We start from the raw sequence: 15228 nt of genomic DNA on the forward strand, positions 1-15228 counted from the left end.
CAAGATCGTGCCATTACAATTTCCTTCCTAGAACATTAACAATGTTCATTCCGAAATTTATATCTGCGAATTCTGGACCATTACAAGCGGTGCTTAATCGCAAGAAGAAGAAACGAAAGTCCAAAGCTCCGAACTAGAAATGGGAGTATAAATCATATCAAATAGAAGAGAGCATTAACTGTGGATAACAATGATTATAGAAGAAGCAAGGACTTTGAAATATAAGGGAAGATATAAAATCCAACAACAACCCAGAAATCACAAACCGTATATATCAATGCATATAGCAATATAAAGACACGGGAGAACTAAAAACACTACAAAACCAAGAGTATAGTAGAAGTAAATAGATTCTTCCGGAGGCAGATAAAAAAGAAGAGCTACAGATATGAAAGTGAGGAGTATATCAAGAATCAGCACTGGATGAAGCATATTGACAAATACTTTAAAATATGAGTTGAGAAGGTGTGAGTTGTAAGAAAACAAATGAGGTGGATTTATAGTGAAATATCCGACAGAGAAATCAAAATGGATTATCGCATTAATTCGAAGAGGATCATCATTTTCTTAATCGCCGAATAATCAAATCCAATATAGATTACAAAGATTTTCTTTTCGGAGATCAATCATGATGACGTCAAAAGATACGACGAATCACTATTATCTTATTTCATTCATTTACGATAACTTCACTCACACGCTTCTAGTAATCGAATTATTTTATCCATGCTTCTTGAACATGATAAAACTCTATAATCGTTATAATAACATTCTCATTGTTAGTCATGACGACCTCTATCAAATTTCGGGGACGAAATTTCTTTAACGGGTAGGTACTGTGACGACCCGGAAATTTCCGACCAAATTTAAACTTTAATCCTTATATTATTCCGACACGATAAGCAAAGTTTGTTAAGTTAAATCTATAGAATTTTAAACTGTGTTCATACATTCATTATAACCTCGACCAAATTCCGACGATTCACGAACCGTTATATATAAATAGATATGTATATATATATATATATATATATATATATATATATATTATAACTTGAGAATATTAATAAAGTATTAAATGTATAATACTTTACACGAACGTATTTGTTTCAATATGATTTTTGACGAAATTAAAAAAATATATATATTAAATGATTGAATTATCAGAAACATTGAATTATGATTACAAGTCTCTGTTGAGAGGTCCACTATGATTTGAGAAAAGCTATTCCTCTTAACGATATTCAGAATAATTTGTAAAGCTATTTACGAAAGTTAGACAAAAGTTAGTGGAGAATTGGTTTCCATAATATTCTATTAATCTATTTTCAAACGTACAAAGACGTTTTCAGTTTAAAAAGAACTTTATTATTAAAACGTATATAACTTTTATAAATATCTAAAATCGCTTTTGACAACTCATCACTTAACCAGTATAATAAATATAACAATATTTATATTTTATTTCATTAAATATATATAACGATTTAAATTAATATTATATATATTTATACGCGTATTATATATATATAGTTTTTATACTTTTACTATACTTTAACTTTAACTTTACTTTACTTTAACTTTAATAATTCACTTTAATAATTCATACTTTAATAATTCACTTTAATAATTCACTTTAATAATTCACACTTTAATAATTCACTTTAATAATTCATACTTTAATAATTCACTTTAATAATTCATACTTTAATAATTCACTTTAATAATTCATACTTTAATAATTCACTTTAATAATTCATACTTTAATAATTCACTTTAATAATTCAAAAATCTATTATAAATAGAATTCAATAGGTTTCATTATTTCATAGAAACTTGAAAATATATTTATCTAAACTCTCTCAATCGATTTATATATATATATATATATATATATATATATATATATATATATTTGCTCTATATTATTTCAAGATATTATTAGTATACATAAAATATTACGACGGAGTGCTGTCCGAGTGATTTCAAAATAGTTTTTTTGAATGAGTCGAAGCTAAGGAAATTATGGGTTATAGCTATGGAGGTGATGGGTATGGTTCATGGGTATGCTCGTGAGGTCAATCTAGTGTTTATCATCTCCGTTGCGTCTACGTACTTTCCTGCAATATTGAATCTCAATATTGATACGTTCGTGAATCCGAGGCCAACCTTACACTTGTTAAATGACGTTATATGTATTTTTACTACGAAATACAGTATGGTGAGTTTCATTTGCTCCCTTTTTATATATATTTTTGGGCTGAGAATACATGCGCTGATTTATAAATGTTTTACGAAATAGGCACAAGTACTAAAACTAATTCTATGTGGGTTTAAACCAGAAATATACCCTTAGCTTGGTAACATTAAACTACTTGTGTATGTACGGTAGGCGCGAATCCTAAAGATAGATCTATTGGGTCTGACAAACCCCATCCTGACTATGGGATGCTTTAGTACTTCGAGGTTATTTTAAACACACCTGATCTGGTGTACTTCAGAGGGTAAAACATGAACGTTAAGGCTTGTTACCGGGTGCCTACAACTTATAGAATACTTTTATACACTTGCGAGTGTACATATATTTATAAACGGAAATCTTGTGGTCTATTAATATGTTGAAATAATTGTTATGATAAACCTATGAACTCACCAACCTTTTGGTTGACACTTTAAAGCATGTTTATTCTCAGGTATTAAAGAAATCTTCCGCTGTGCATTAGCTCATTTTAAGGATATTACTTGGAGTCATTCATGGCATATTTTGAAAGACGTTGCATTCGAGTTATTGAGTTCATCAAGATTATTATTAAGCCAATTATAGTTGGATGTATTATGAAATGGTGTGCATTTCGTTGTAAAGAAAGTTTGTCTTTTAAAAACGAATGCAATGTTTGTAAAATGTATCATATATAGGTCAAATATCTCGCGATGTAATCAACTATTGTGAATCGTTTATAATGTATATGAACGGGTCCTTTCACTACCGCTCCGATATTGTCACTACCTGAGGGTAATGATGATTTTGTTGTTTATTGTGATGCTTCGCATCAAGGCTTTAGTTGTGTTTTGATGCAACGAAATAAAGTTATTGCGTACACATCACGTCAATTGAAGATTCACGAACAGAACTATACAACTCATGATTTAGAGTTGGGGGCCGTTGTTTTTGCGCTTAAGATTTGGAGACATTATTTGTATGGGGTCAAGAGTACTGTGTACACAGATCACAAAAGTCTTCAACACATCCTCGATCAGAAACAGTTGAACATGAGACAACGAAGATGGATTGAGACGTTGAATGATTACGATTGTGAACTTTTATATCATCCGGGTAAGGCCAATGTTGTGGCGGATGCGTTGAGTCGTAAAGAAAGGGCTGAACCTCGCAGGTTTAGGGCCTTGAATATGACAATTAGAACAAACCTCGCAAGGCAGATTCTTGAGGTACAACAAGAAGCCTTAAAGGAAGAGAATTTTGTGAATGAGAATTTAAGAGGTATGGCTAAGAAGTTTGAGGTACGGGCAGATGGTACTAGATACTTTGCAGGACGTCTTTGGGTTCCGAAGTTTGGTGTACTGTGACAACTGGTTTTAGATGAGGCTCATAAGTCTAGGTACTCTATTCATCCTGGTTCAGAAAAGATGTATCATGATCTTAAAGAGCTGTATTGGTGGCCTAATTTGAAAGGTGATGTGGCTATGTATGTAGCTAAGTGTTTGACATGTGCTAAGGTTAAAGCTGAACATCAAAAACCGTCTGGACTTTTGATGCAACCTGAGATTCCCGAGTGGAAGTGGGAAGGAATTACGATGGATTTTATTACTAAGTTACCGAGAGTTGCGGGTGGCTATGACACAATTTGGGTGATTGTAGATCGACTCACTAAGTCGGCTCACTTTTTGCCGATTAAGGAAACGGATTCGATGGAGAAGCTTACTCGTTTGTATTTGAAGGAGATTGTTTCTAGACATGGTGTTTCTGTATCCATTATTTCAGACCGAGACAGTCGATTTGTATCGAGGTTTTGGCAATCCTTACAGGAAGCCTTGGGAACTAGGTTAGATATGAGCACCGCTTATCATCCTCAAACAGATGGTCAGAGTGAAAGGACCATTCAGACGTTAGAAGATATGTTACGAGCGTGTGTTATTGATTTTGGTAATGGGTGGGATAAATATTTGCCGCTAGCTGAGTTTTCTTATAACAACAGTTATGACGCAAGTATTCAAGCCGCACCGTTTGAAGCTCTGTACGGTAGGAAGTGTAGGTCTCCTGTCTGTTGGAATGAGGTTGGGGATGCTCAACTCACAGGTCCAGAAATTATTCACGAGACTACCGAGAAGATTGTACAGATTAAGGAAAGATTGAGAACTGCCAGAAGTCAGCAAAAGAGTTATGCCGATAGGGGAAGGAAAGATGTAGAATTTCAAGTTGGCGATCGTGTCATGTTAAAGGTTTCACCTTGGAAGGGTATGATCCGTTTTGGTAAAAGGGGAAAGTTAAGTCCTCGTTTTGTTGGACCGTTTGAGATTGTTGAGAGAGTTAGACCGGCGGCTTATCGGTTGAAGTTGACACAAGAACTCAGTGCTGTTCACGATGTTTTTCATGTACCGAATTTAAAGAAGTGTTTGGCCGAAGCCGACAAAACTATTCCTTTGGAAGAACTTCATGTTGATAAGCAACTACACTTTATTGAGGAACCAATTGAAATTATGGATCGAGAAGTTAAGACTCTTAAGCAGAGCTGAATTCCTATTGTCCGGGTTAGATGGAACGTCAGACGCGGTCCCGAGTTCACTTGGGAGCGTGAAGATCAGATGAAGCAGAAGTATCCGCATTTGTTCCCAGATGCTGAGTCAACCCCTGCACCTGCTTAAATTTCGGGACAAAATTTCCGTAACAGGAAGGTACTGTTACGACCCTACTTTTTCCGTTATCTTTTACCGTTAATTATTTAACGATCGTTAACTGTCAATTGCGCTACGTCATTTCTATGACCTATATTATTATTTTTATAATAATGTATATATTAATTATTAAGTTTTATGTGAATAATTGTATTCATATTTTAATTTATACGTTTCCACGTGTCGCGGATTTCTATCCGGCGAATCTTTTCGGTTTTCAAACCAACGGTCGCGTTTTTAGGATTTTTCAAATCCTAATTAATTTAAATATGATATTTTAAGGTCATATTACTATATGTAGTATTTAAATTTATTTTTCGTCGCGCGTTTGTTATCTCTCTGTAACATCCCGTTTTTCTTCATACATGTCTGAGGTACTTGATTGATCTTTAGAATGTTCATACTTGGTTGTATAATAGTATAAAGATGATTGTACGATGAGTGCATGAAGTGTACCAAGCGTACACGTGTTGCTTGTTCGAATGTCGAAGAAAACTGGACGTTGTTTGAGTTACATGATGTGTACGTACCTTTTCGATCCCAAATAAAGTTTGAGTTGACATTTCAAAACCTTACCATTAGAAAGGAAATCTTATTACGTTTCCAACGATATTTGATTCATCGAAAACGGAGTTACGGTCAAAAAGTTATGGCCAAAACAAGTTTGCTGAAGTTCGGATGAAACAGGCAATTGTCACGGCGCGACAAATTGCTCCGCGGCGCGACAAATGCCTATGTTGAAGGTCAGAAAGCTTGAAAAACATGTTCTAAAATCACCCTTTGGGCCACGGCGCGACAAATTGCTCCGCGGCGCGACAATAGGCACGATCTGGTGCTGTTCAGCCTTTTAATGAGTTAAATGAAGGGCAAAGTTGGTATTTCACATATGGACGGGTTTTTGGCCATAAAACTGATCCCAATCTTATCCAAACCTCATTCTCTTCATTCTCCTTCCCTCCCACTCACACACCAAACCCTAGAGAGAGAGTAAAGGGTTTAGAGAGAGAAAGCTCAAATCGGGGAAGAAGAAGAGTGTTTTGGGTCGGGTCACAAGAGTTAAAGTTGTTCTCCTCGTTCACGGCTACGTCGTGGTAGTAATGGTATGTTCTAATTCCGAAATTCATCTTTATGATTTAATATTCAAGTTAGGGTTTTTAGATTTTTAGTTGTAAAACCCATTTAGATGATGAAGTGGGTTTATGGAAACTAGTTATTTTTGATACATGGCGGGTTTTGGGTTGATTGACGTTTTGGCCATGATTAGGCTTTGGTTTTGGGTGTACTCACTTAGTTTAGTGATTTTGGAAGCGTTGGAACCCTTTTTGGGTGTATTTGAGTTGACTAATTTTGTAATGGGTCAAAATTAGGGTTTATGTGTCAAAATGGGTTTTGAGTCAAGTTTTGGTGAATTAAGTATGTAAATACTTGTTTTAGGTGTTATTTGGTGTTTTGGTAATATAATCACTAGTCGTTAGTGATTTTGGGCGTTTTTGAGACTTAGGTCAAAATGGGTCGACTTTGATTGGGTCAAATTTGGTAATGACACTAAATTGAATTAAATGGATGTTAAACACTTTTTGTTAAGTGTTAAATGGCATTTTTGAATGAAAGTGAACGTGAGAAATGATTTCGGGTTGAAATTGGTATTTTAACCAATAAAGTCAAACTTGGTCAACCATGAAACGGGTTTTTGGGCAATATACAAGATAGTATGCATTTAATGGCTAAAGTTGATGTATTTGGGTATTTCGGGAACGCGGGAACTAGTCTCGTTAGTTTTGGACCTTCGGGTGTCGTTAAATGTATAAAAAGGTGTATTTTGCACTTAGGTGTCTAAATGGGTGGATTGTGGAGGTAGGTATAAACCCTTGGTTAAGGGTGTTTGCGTCAAATTCTCTTGAAGGGAATGTGTGTTGATTGTGTGAATACCTATATGTATATTATAGGTAAAAGCTTGCTCGGTTGCGTTTGGTGGCGACTTTACATACATGACTTGTGCATGCATCTCGAGGTGAGTGGAATAATTATGCGTGTACGTATATAATGTATTTATTTGTGTGATATGAATGTGGAATTGTCACGGTGTTCAAGACACCACATTCTAAGTAACGAGTAGCATTGTCGCGGTGCTCAAGACACTACTCATTGTTTGATTGACATGTGGTATTGTCGCGGTGTTCAAGACATCACATTGTCATGGGAGTGGAATTGTCGCGGTGTTCAAGACACCACTCATTGTTTTGATTGACATGTGGAATCGTCGCGGTGTTCAAGACGCCACATTGTCATGGGGGTGAGTTAGTCGCGGTGTTCAAGACATCACCCGGGGGATTAGTGATTACGCGGTGTTTAAGTAACACTAATGGATGTTATGAACTCCGATGGTCTTTCAAGTACCGTTCCCTTGTACGATTGGTTAACCATGGTTGAGTGAATTTGTATTTAGCATATTAAATTGTGAACTATATGCTATTGTTGTTGCTAGCTTCTTGTGAATTGTGGATAGTAGTTTATGCATGATGTTTGCATGGCTGTCGAATTGCTAGCTTGTATGCGGTATTGTGTAAGTGTTTGCAAGTAAGTAGATTATATATGTATATGTATAATTATTGCATTCACTAAGCGTTAGCTTACCCCTCTCGTTGTTTACCTTTTTACAGGTATTGTGATTGTGAAGCTAGCTAGTTGATAGACTAGTTGCGTAGTAGCGCTTGGGCTCTATGGGGTAGCTTTCGGATATGGATGTGGATTGGGGATTTTGTAGATCCTCGGGATTATGCTCTTGGTATCGGGTTGGGCTATTGTGTCTTAACCGTGGTGTTGTATAAATGTTTCGAGGTCGCATCGTTTGGTTGTGTCGAGTCAAACCTTGTATGTGAAATACATTCTCGTAAGGATGTATGGTGTCATTGTAAACCAAGAGTCGAGATAAAATGTTTAACGTGTTATTATGATAAATTGTATATGGATAACTATTTCGAAATGGTTTGTATACTTGGGTGATATTGGGACCTAACAAAAAAAAAAAAAAAAAAAAAAAAGTACTCCGTTTTTGGTTAAACGGTTTGGGGTTGTTTCAAGTGGTATCAGAGCATAGTCTAAGGGAATTAGGTGACCTTGGAATAGGTGCCTAGTCTTAGACATTTGACGGATGTGCGTTATTTGCGGGACTTGTAGGAATACGGGTCGGTTTGAGATTTGTTAGTGCCTTAGAGTAGGTGACTAACTAGGACTTGTGATTATCCAAAGCGTGATTATGTGGGGCCTTATTTCGTGTGTAAATTAGTGCCTTAGATAACTAGTGCCTAATGTAAGTAGGCGAAATTGAATGTTGTTAGTGATAGTCACCTAGGTTGTAGGTTGACTTGTGTTGCGGTGTACTTGTGTATATTAATTATTATATTGTATATATGTGTATATATATATACAGGAATCTAGTTGTGCGGTGTCCTAGGGACGAATCTATTGGAGAGATTCGAATAATTGGCGGTTTTGAGTGATCAAGTTCGCGGTAAGGACGTTGGTCATTCGGGTACTAGGAGTTATCGCGTGTTATTTTGTGTGAATGTTGCGTCAGTCCGGGTAAGGTACTTTGCGTGGACATGTGAAAATGGTAAGGTACGCATTTGTAATAATGACCGATCACCATTATTACGAAAGTGTATCTTGACACTAAGCATGACATGACAAGTACCGAACGGAGGAAACGTGGCATGGTTGGGGTAGAACGGGACGAATTAGGAATCTTCTATTGGTTCCTAGGGTATAGTAGTCTCGAGTGATGTGCTTGTTGTCACATCAGGTTCTTTGTGAGTCGGGAAGTGTAAGAATGGATTCGGTTAGTTAAGTGAGCGAGCCAACTCACGACTTTGGTGCGTGCTTAGTCACCCTGGGTAGTGGGTGCACTGTTGAGATTGTTATTGGTTTTAGTTACCCATCGTAACTGGGATGACGAAATTACTCTTGTGTGTGTGCGACGAGGACTTGAATTCCGTAATGGAATGCGACAAGTTTAATGATTGTAGTTTTGAGTTACACTCGGTAGAGTGTGTGGTTAGAGAATCGTGTTAGGATTCTTGTTGTGTGTGTCGCCTTGGAATTGGCGAATCGGGGAGTCCTTGGGTCATTAAACTCATGGGAGTGGGACCCGTATGACGATGGTTACGTTAGTGTGTTGTTGATTATAGGGCAACATTCTTAAGGGAATACCCCTTGTAGTAGTGGTTTTATCGAGGTGTAGAAAGGATGTAAGACTTGGTGTTTCCAAGCATCCCCTTAGTGATTGGATGAAAGGTTTCGTTAGGCTATGTTGTTTTGGCCTTGTGGTGTGTGTAGCGTGTGATCGCTAGAAACTTTCAAGAAGATAATAAACTGTAAGGTTTGTCGGATAGGTGTGACTTCGAGTTATTATTGTGGTAAAATGGGTGACATCGGGTGTATGAAACCCAAAGATCGAGTTTCTAAATTTCGGTAGATTGTGGTGGGAGTCTGCATGACACTGCGTCAGGTGCCTTCTTATACCTGCTAGTGTAATGTTCAACTCCGGTGATGGTGTGATCACTCTGTGCTTAGGGTGCCCGTGAGATGCCCTTAGAAGTAGCAGAGATTACAACAGTGATCGACGAGTGATTGTAATTCGACGGTTAAGAAAGTCGGAGTTTAAGAGCATTTCGGTAAATACTTCTTGGGAAGTGACTGATGAGCGAATCTTGTTGCTCTTAAGTGTTATATGGGTGAAGATAACCGGTGAGCTGGTAATGGAGTTCATGGACGGTTAGGCCGAAGGTTAAGATGAAGTGTTGATATTGCGGTCGATGCAATTATTGTGTCGGATTGGTCACTCTTCTCCATGGGAGTGAGCAATTGTTGGTAAGGGTTCGTTGCGTGGAAGGTCGGGCGATCTCGACTGAGATGTACGATTGATTAATCGGAATGACGTATGCTTAGGCATAGAGACGTATGTGGGACTTTGGCGGAGTTCGCCTTGCGAACGATTAAGGCAGTCGATTGTGATTTGTGGTATGAAGGTGCGAAGTCGTCGCGTGTACGACACCTCCGGTAATTTTGTATGACGGCTCTGAGAGCCTAAAGTGAATTTGCAGTGATTCGGTGTTTATGATTAAGTGATGAGAATGATCATGTGTGTTGTGGAATGGTAATTCCGCGGGATGTTATCATCTTTGCGGTAAGAATGTGGAGCTAGATCCTAAGTGGGGGAGTTTTTACTGCCACCCGAGGAAGCTCCCGTGGTACTAGATCAAGTGAAGTGTAAGACCTCTTAAGTAAGGTGGTCGTGTAGTACCAAGGTGCAGTATGAGACCAAGTGTGAAGTTTGAGATCACGGAAGTGAGAGAATGTAATTGTTATTGTGGGTGCTCTCGTGATAATAATTTGGGTAGATGTGAAACTCGGATAGTACTGTCAAGTGAGTACGAGTTCGAGATGACAGTGAATACTGTATTTTCCCTGTCGGGAAACGTGATCGTGAGAATTTTCAGTGGATTATTCCACTTTGTGGATGGTTGTGAGGCGGGGAGTGCCGGTTCTGTTTGTCTCACGTCGAGACACGCGGTTGTTGTTTGTTTGCGAGAGTGTGTTCCCTAGTGATGCGACCCGTTGGTTGCATGGAAATGTCAAGGCCATCCTTTATGGACGGTCTAGGTAGTAGGGTTAACCCGACGTCGGTGAATATTTTAAGGGTCGTGTGACGAATTGCGAATTGTCGGGATAATAATTCGCCATTGACAGGATTCTAGTACACGAATAGTTTCCATGCTAGTACTAAGGAGCCGTAGGGTATGGATGCGTTGTAGGGTTTGGAGGAGAAACCCTGTGTCGAGTGTTGATGATTTTCCTAGTTCGTGGTGTATTATTGTCGTCCTGGATTAATCCAGAGACTGGTGATCGTGTGCGGATCGATCGATGGGAAAGTTTGTGTTCCCTAGAGTGATTATTTTGGTGATACCGAAATTTCTTCGTTGAAGGAATAATCCGGTTGCGGAAATGAGGGAGGTTGGTTCTTGAAATAGAGAACATACTTGATTGACCGGTTGAGTGTTGCGTTATGGACTGTTAAAGTGCAGAGTTTTAATGGAGGCAGCTTGAACGTTGAGCGCGTGAAATATCGCTTGTTGCGGTAATGCACGCTAGGGATTATTAGCGTGTGGTGAAAACTTCGGATTAATGGAAATTGTTAATGGAATTGTTGCAGACATCGAGTTTGGATGTGTGTCGGAGGACTATAGAGTGTAGGTTCGGACTAGTTAAGTGACTAGGATCACGAGGACGTGATTGAATTTAAGTGGGGGAGAGTTGTAACATCCCGTTTTTCTTCATACATGTCTGAGGTACTTGATTGATCTTTAGAATGTTCATACTTGGTTGTATAATAGTATAAAGATGATTGTACGATGAGTGCATGAAGTGTACCAAGCGTACACGTGTTGCTTGTTCGAATGTCGAAGAAAACTGGACGTTGTTTGAGTTACATGATGTGTACGTACCTTTTCGATCCCAAATAAAGTTTGAGTTGACATTTCAAAACCTTACCATTAGAAAGGAAATCTTATTACGTTTCCAACGATATTTGATTCATCGAAAACGGAGTTACGGTCAAAAAGTTATGGCCAAAACAAGTTTGCTGAAGTTCGGATGAAACAGGCAATTGTCACGGCGCGACAAATTGCTCCGCGGCGCGACAAATGCCTATGTTGAAGGTCAGAAAGCTTGAAAAACATGTTCTAAAATCACCCTTTGGGCCACGGCGCGACAAATTGCTCCGCGGCGCGACAATAGGCACGATCTGGTGCTGTTCAGCCTTTTAATGAGTTAAATGAAGGGCAAAGTTGGTATTTCACATATGGACGGGTTTTTGGCCATAAAACTGATCCCAATCTTATCCAAACCTCATTCTCTTCATTCTCCTTCCCTCCCACTCACACACCAAACCCTAGAGAGAGAGTAAAGGGTTTAGAGAGAGAAAGCTCAAATCGGGGAAGAAGAAGAGTGTTTTGGGTCGGGTCACAAGAGTTAAAGTTGTTCTCCTCGTTCACGGCTACGTCGTGGTAGTAATGGTATGTTCTAATTCCGAAATTCATCTTTATGATTTAATATTCAAGTTAGGGTTTTTAGATTTTTAGTTGTAAAACCCATTTAGATGATGAAGTGGGTTTATGGAAACTAGTTATTTTTGATACATGGCGGGTTTTGGGTTGATTGACGTTTTGGCCATGATTAGGCTTTGGTTTTGGGTGTACTCACTTAGTTTAGTGATTTTGGAAGCGTTGGAACCCTTTTTGGGTGTATTTGAGTTGACTAATTTTGTAATGGGTCAAAATTAGGGTTTATGTGTCAAAATGGGTTTTGAGTCAAGTTTTGGTGAATTAAGTATGTAAATACTTGTTTTAGGTGTTATTTGGTGTTTTGGTAATATAATCACTAGTCGTTAGTGATTTTGGGCGTTTTTGAGACTTAGGTCAAAATGGGTCGACTTTGATTGGGTCAAATTTGGTAATGACACTAAATTGAATTAAATGGATGTTAAACACTTTTTGTTAAGTGTTAAATGGCATTTTTGAATGAAAGTGAACGTGAGAAATGATTTCGGGTTGAAATTGGTATTTTAACCAATAAAGTCAAACTTGGTCAACCATGAAACGGGTTTTTGGGCAATATACAAGATAGTATGCATTTAATGGCTAAAGTTGATGTATTTGGGTATTTCGGGAACGCGGGAACTAGTCTCGTTAGTTTTGGACCTTCGGGTGTCGTTAAATGTATAAAAAGGTGTATTTTGCACTTAGGTGTCTAAATGGGTGGATTGTGGAGGTAGGTATAAACCCTTGGTTAAGGGTGTTTGCGTCAAATTCTCTTGAAGGGAATGTGTGTTGATTGTGTGAATACCTATATGTATATTATAGGTAAAAGCTTGCTCGGTTGCGTTTGGTGGCGACTTTACATACATGACTTGTGCATGCATCTCGAGGTGAGTGGAATAATTATGCGTGTACGTATATAATGTATTTATTTGTGTGATATGAATGTGGAATTGTCACGGTGTTCAAGACACCACATTCTAAGTAACGAGTAGCATTGTCGCGGTGCTCAAGACACTACTCATTGTTTGATTGACATGTGGTATTGTCGCGGTGTTCAAGACATCACATTGTCATGGGAGTGGAATTGTCGCGGTGTTCAAGACACCACTCATTGTTTTGATTGACATGTGGAATCGTCGCGGTGTTCAAGACGCCACATTGTCATGGGGGTGAGTTAGTCGCGGTGTTCAAGACATCACCCGGGGGATTAGTGATTACGCGGTGTTTAAGTAACACTAATGGATGTTATGAACTCCGATGGTCTTTCAAGTACCGTTCCCTTGTACGATTGGTTAACCATGGTTGAGTGAATTTGTATTTAGCATATTAAATTGTGAACTATATGCTATTGTTGTTGCTAGCTTCTTGTGAATTGTGGATAGTAGTTTATGCATGATGTTTGCATGGCTGTCGAATTGCTAGCTTGTATGCGGTATTGTGTAAGTGTTTGCAAGTAAGTAGATTATATATGTATATGTATAATTATTGCATTCACTAAGCGTTAGCTTACCCCTCTCGTTGTTTACCTTTTTACAGGTATTGTGATTGTGAAGCTAGCTAGTTGATAGACTAGTTGCGTAGTAGCGCTTGGGCTCTATGGGGTAGCTTTCGGATATGGATTGGGGATTTTGTAGATCCTCGGGATTATGCTCTTGGTATCGGGTTGGGCTATTGTGTCTTAACCGTGGTGTTGTATAAATGTTTCGAGGTCGCATCGTTTGGTTGTGTCGAGTCAAACCTTGTATGTGAAATACATTCTCGTAAGGATGTATGGTGTCATTGTAAACCAAGAGTCGAGATAAAATGTTTAACGTGTTATTATGATAAATTGTATATGGATAACTATTTCGAAATGGTTTGTATACTTGGGTGATATTGGGACCTAACAAAAAAAAAAAAAAAAAAAAAAAAAAAAAGTACTCCGTTTTTGGTTAAACGGTTTGGGGTTGTTTCACTCTCCGGATTTTTAATCGCGTAATCGTGTTTTCGCGTTTCGGGATTCGTTCGGGCTTTCGGGCCATAAGGAATGGATCACTTAGCAAATTAGGCTTGTGGGGCCCACCCTACACCCCACCAATTGGCCGAACCAAAGGGGGGAGGGGATACCCCTTTGTTTCTAATTTCTAAATTTCATTTTTCATTTACATCACAATTTATTTCCCTAAAACCTAGCTTTTATTTTTGCTCTCCTCATTTCTTCTTCTCCCTTTTGGCGATGGCATACCACCACCATCATCATCATCCTTCATCAAATCATAGCTTGGATCATCCATTGTTATACATCAACGCGTTCCTCATTCCGTTCTCTACGCGATTATACTTGTTGATTATTGATTAGGGTATAAACCCTAACCCTAGAACTTGTATTTTTTCTTTATTTTTCTGTATTTGATGTCTATTTTAATAGTATGATGATGATTACTTGTTGTTGTAATGGTGTTTGTATGCATAGAATTACTCATAAACACATGTTTTCAGTTTGATAAAATTGGGACAGCAGCTATTTCGTGTATTTCTGATATTGTAACTGATATAAAAGTTAAAATAAAGTATCTAGATGAGTTCCTCTCATCAAGACATTAATTTTAGACTCCGGATTCATGTCGTTTCGATTTCCGGAGCCCTAGATATGATCAAAATGATATTTTGTTAAGATTGAAATGTGATTTTGGTATGAACCAGGTTTGGTCCGACTTTGTGACCATATTTGGTGACTTTAGGGTGTGTTAGTGTGTTAGGATTAATGGTGGGATGAACTTTCATGTTCGGGTCATCTAAATCCGAGCCACGAATCACCCGTTGCGTCTAAAACACGATTTTGATTGAATTAAAATTTCAAGTGGTGTCATGGCTGATCACCATGACTTGTGGGCTGTTATTGGTGTGTTCTTGAGTGTACCAAAGTGTCAGGTGGTTTGATTAGGCGGAGATATATGTAAGGCTCGCCAAAAACCGACACCCGGGGCTCAAGATACGACCCGATGAACTTTTGATTTAAAACTTATGATTAATTATTAAACTTATGATATAAATAATGAATTTCATTATCATTTAATTACTTATGATATAAAAGGTAATTATTATAATTTAAGACTTATGATATATGTTTATTATATCATTTAATTATTACTTATGATTTAATTAACATTTTAATTAAACTTATGATTTATAACACTTTTATTATTAATGGAAAATACTTATGATAAGTATTAAACTTATA

This window comes from Rutidosis leptorrhynchoides, chromosome 8, assembly GCF_046630445.1.
Source record: "Rutidosis leptorrhynchoides isolate AG116_Rl617_1_P2 chromosome 8, CSIRO_AGI_Rlap_v1, whole genome shotgun sequence".
Lineage (NCBI taxonomy): Eukaryota > Viridiplantae > Streptophyta > Magnoliopsida > Asterales > Asteraceae > Rutidosis > Rutidosis leptorrhynchoides.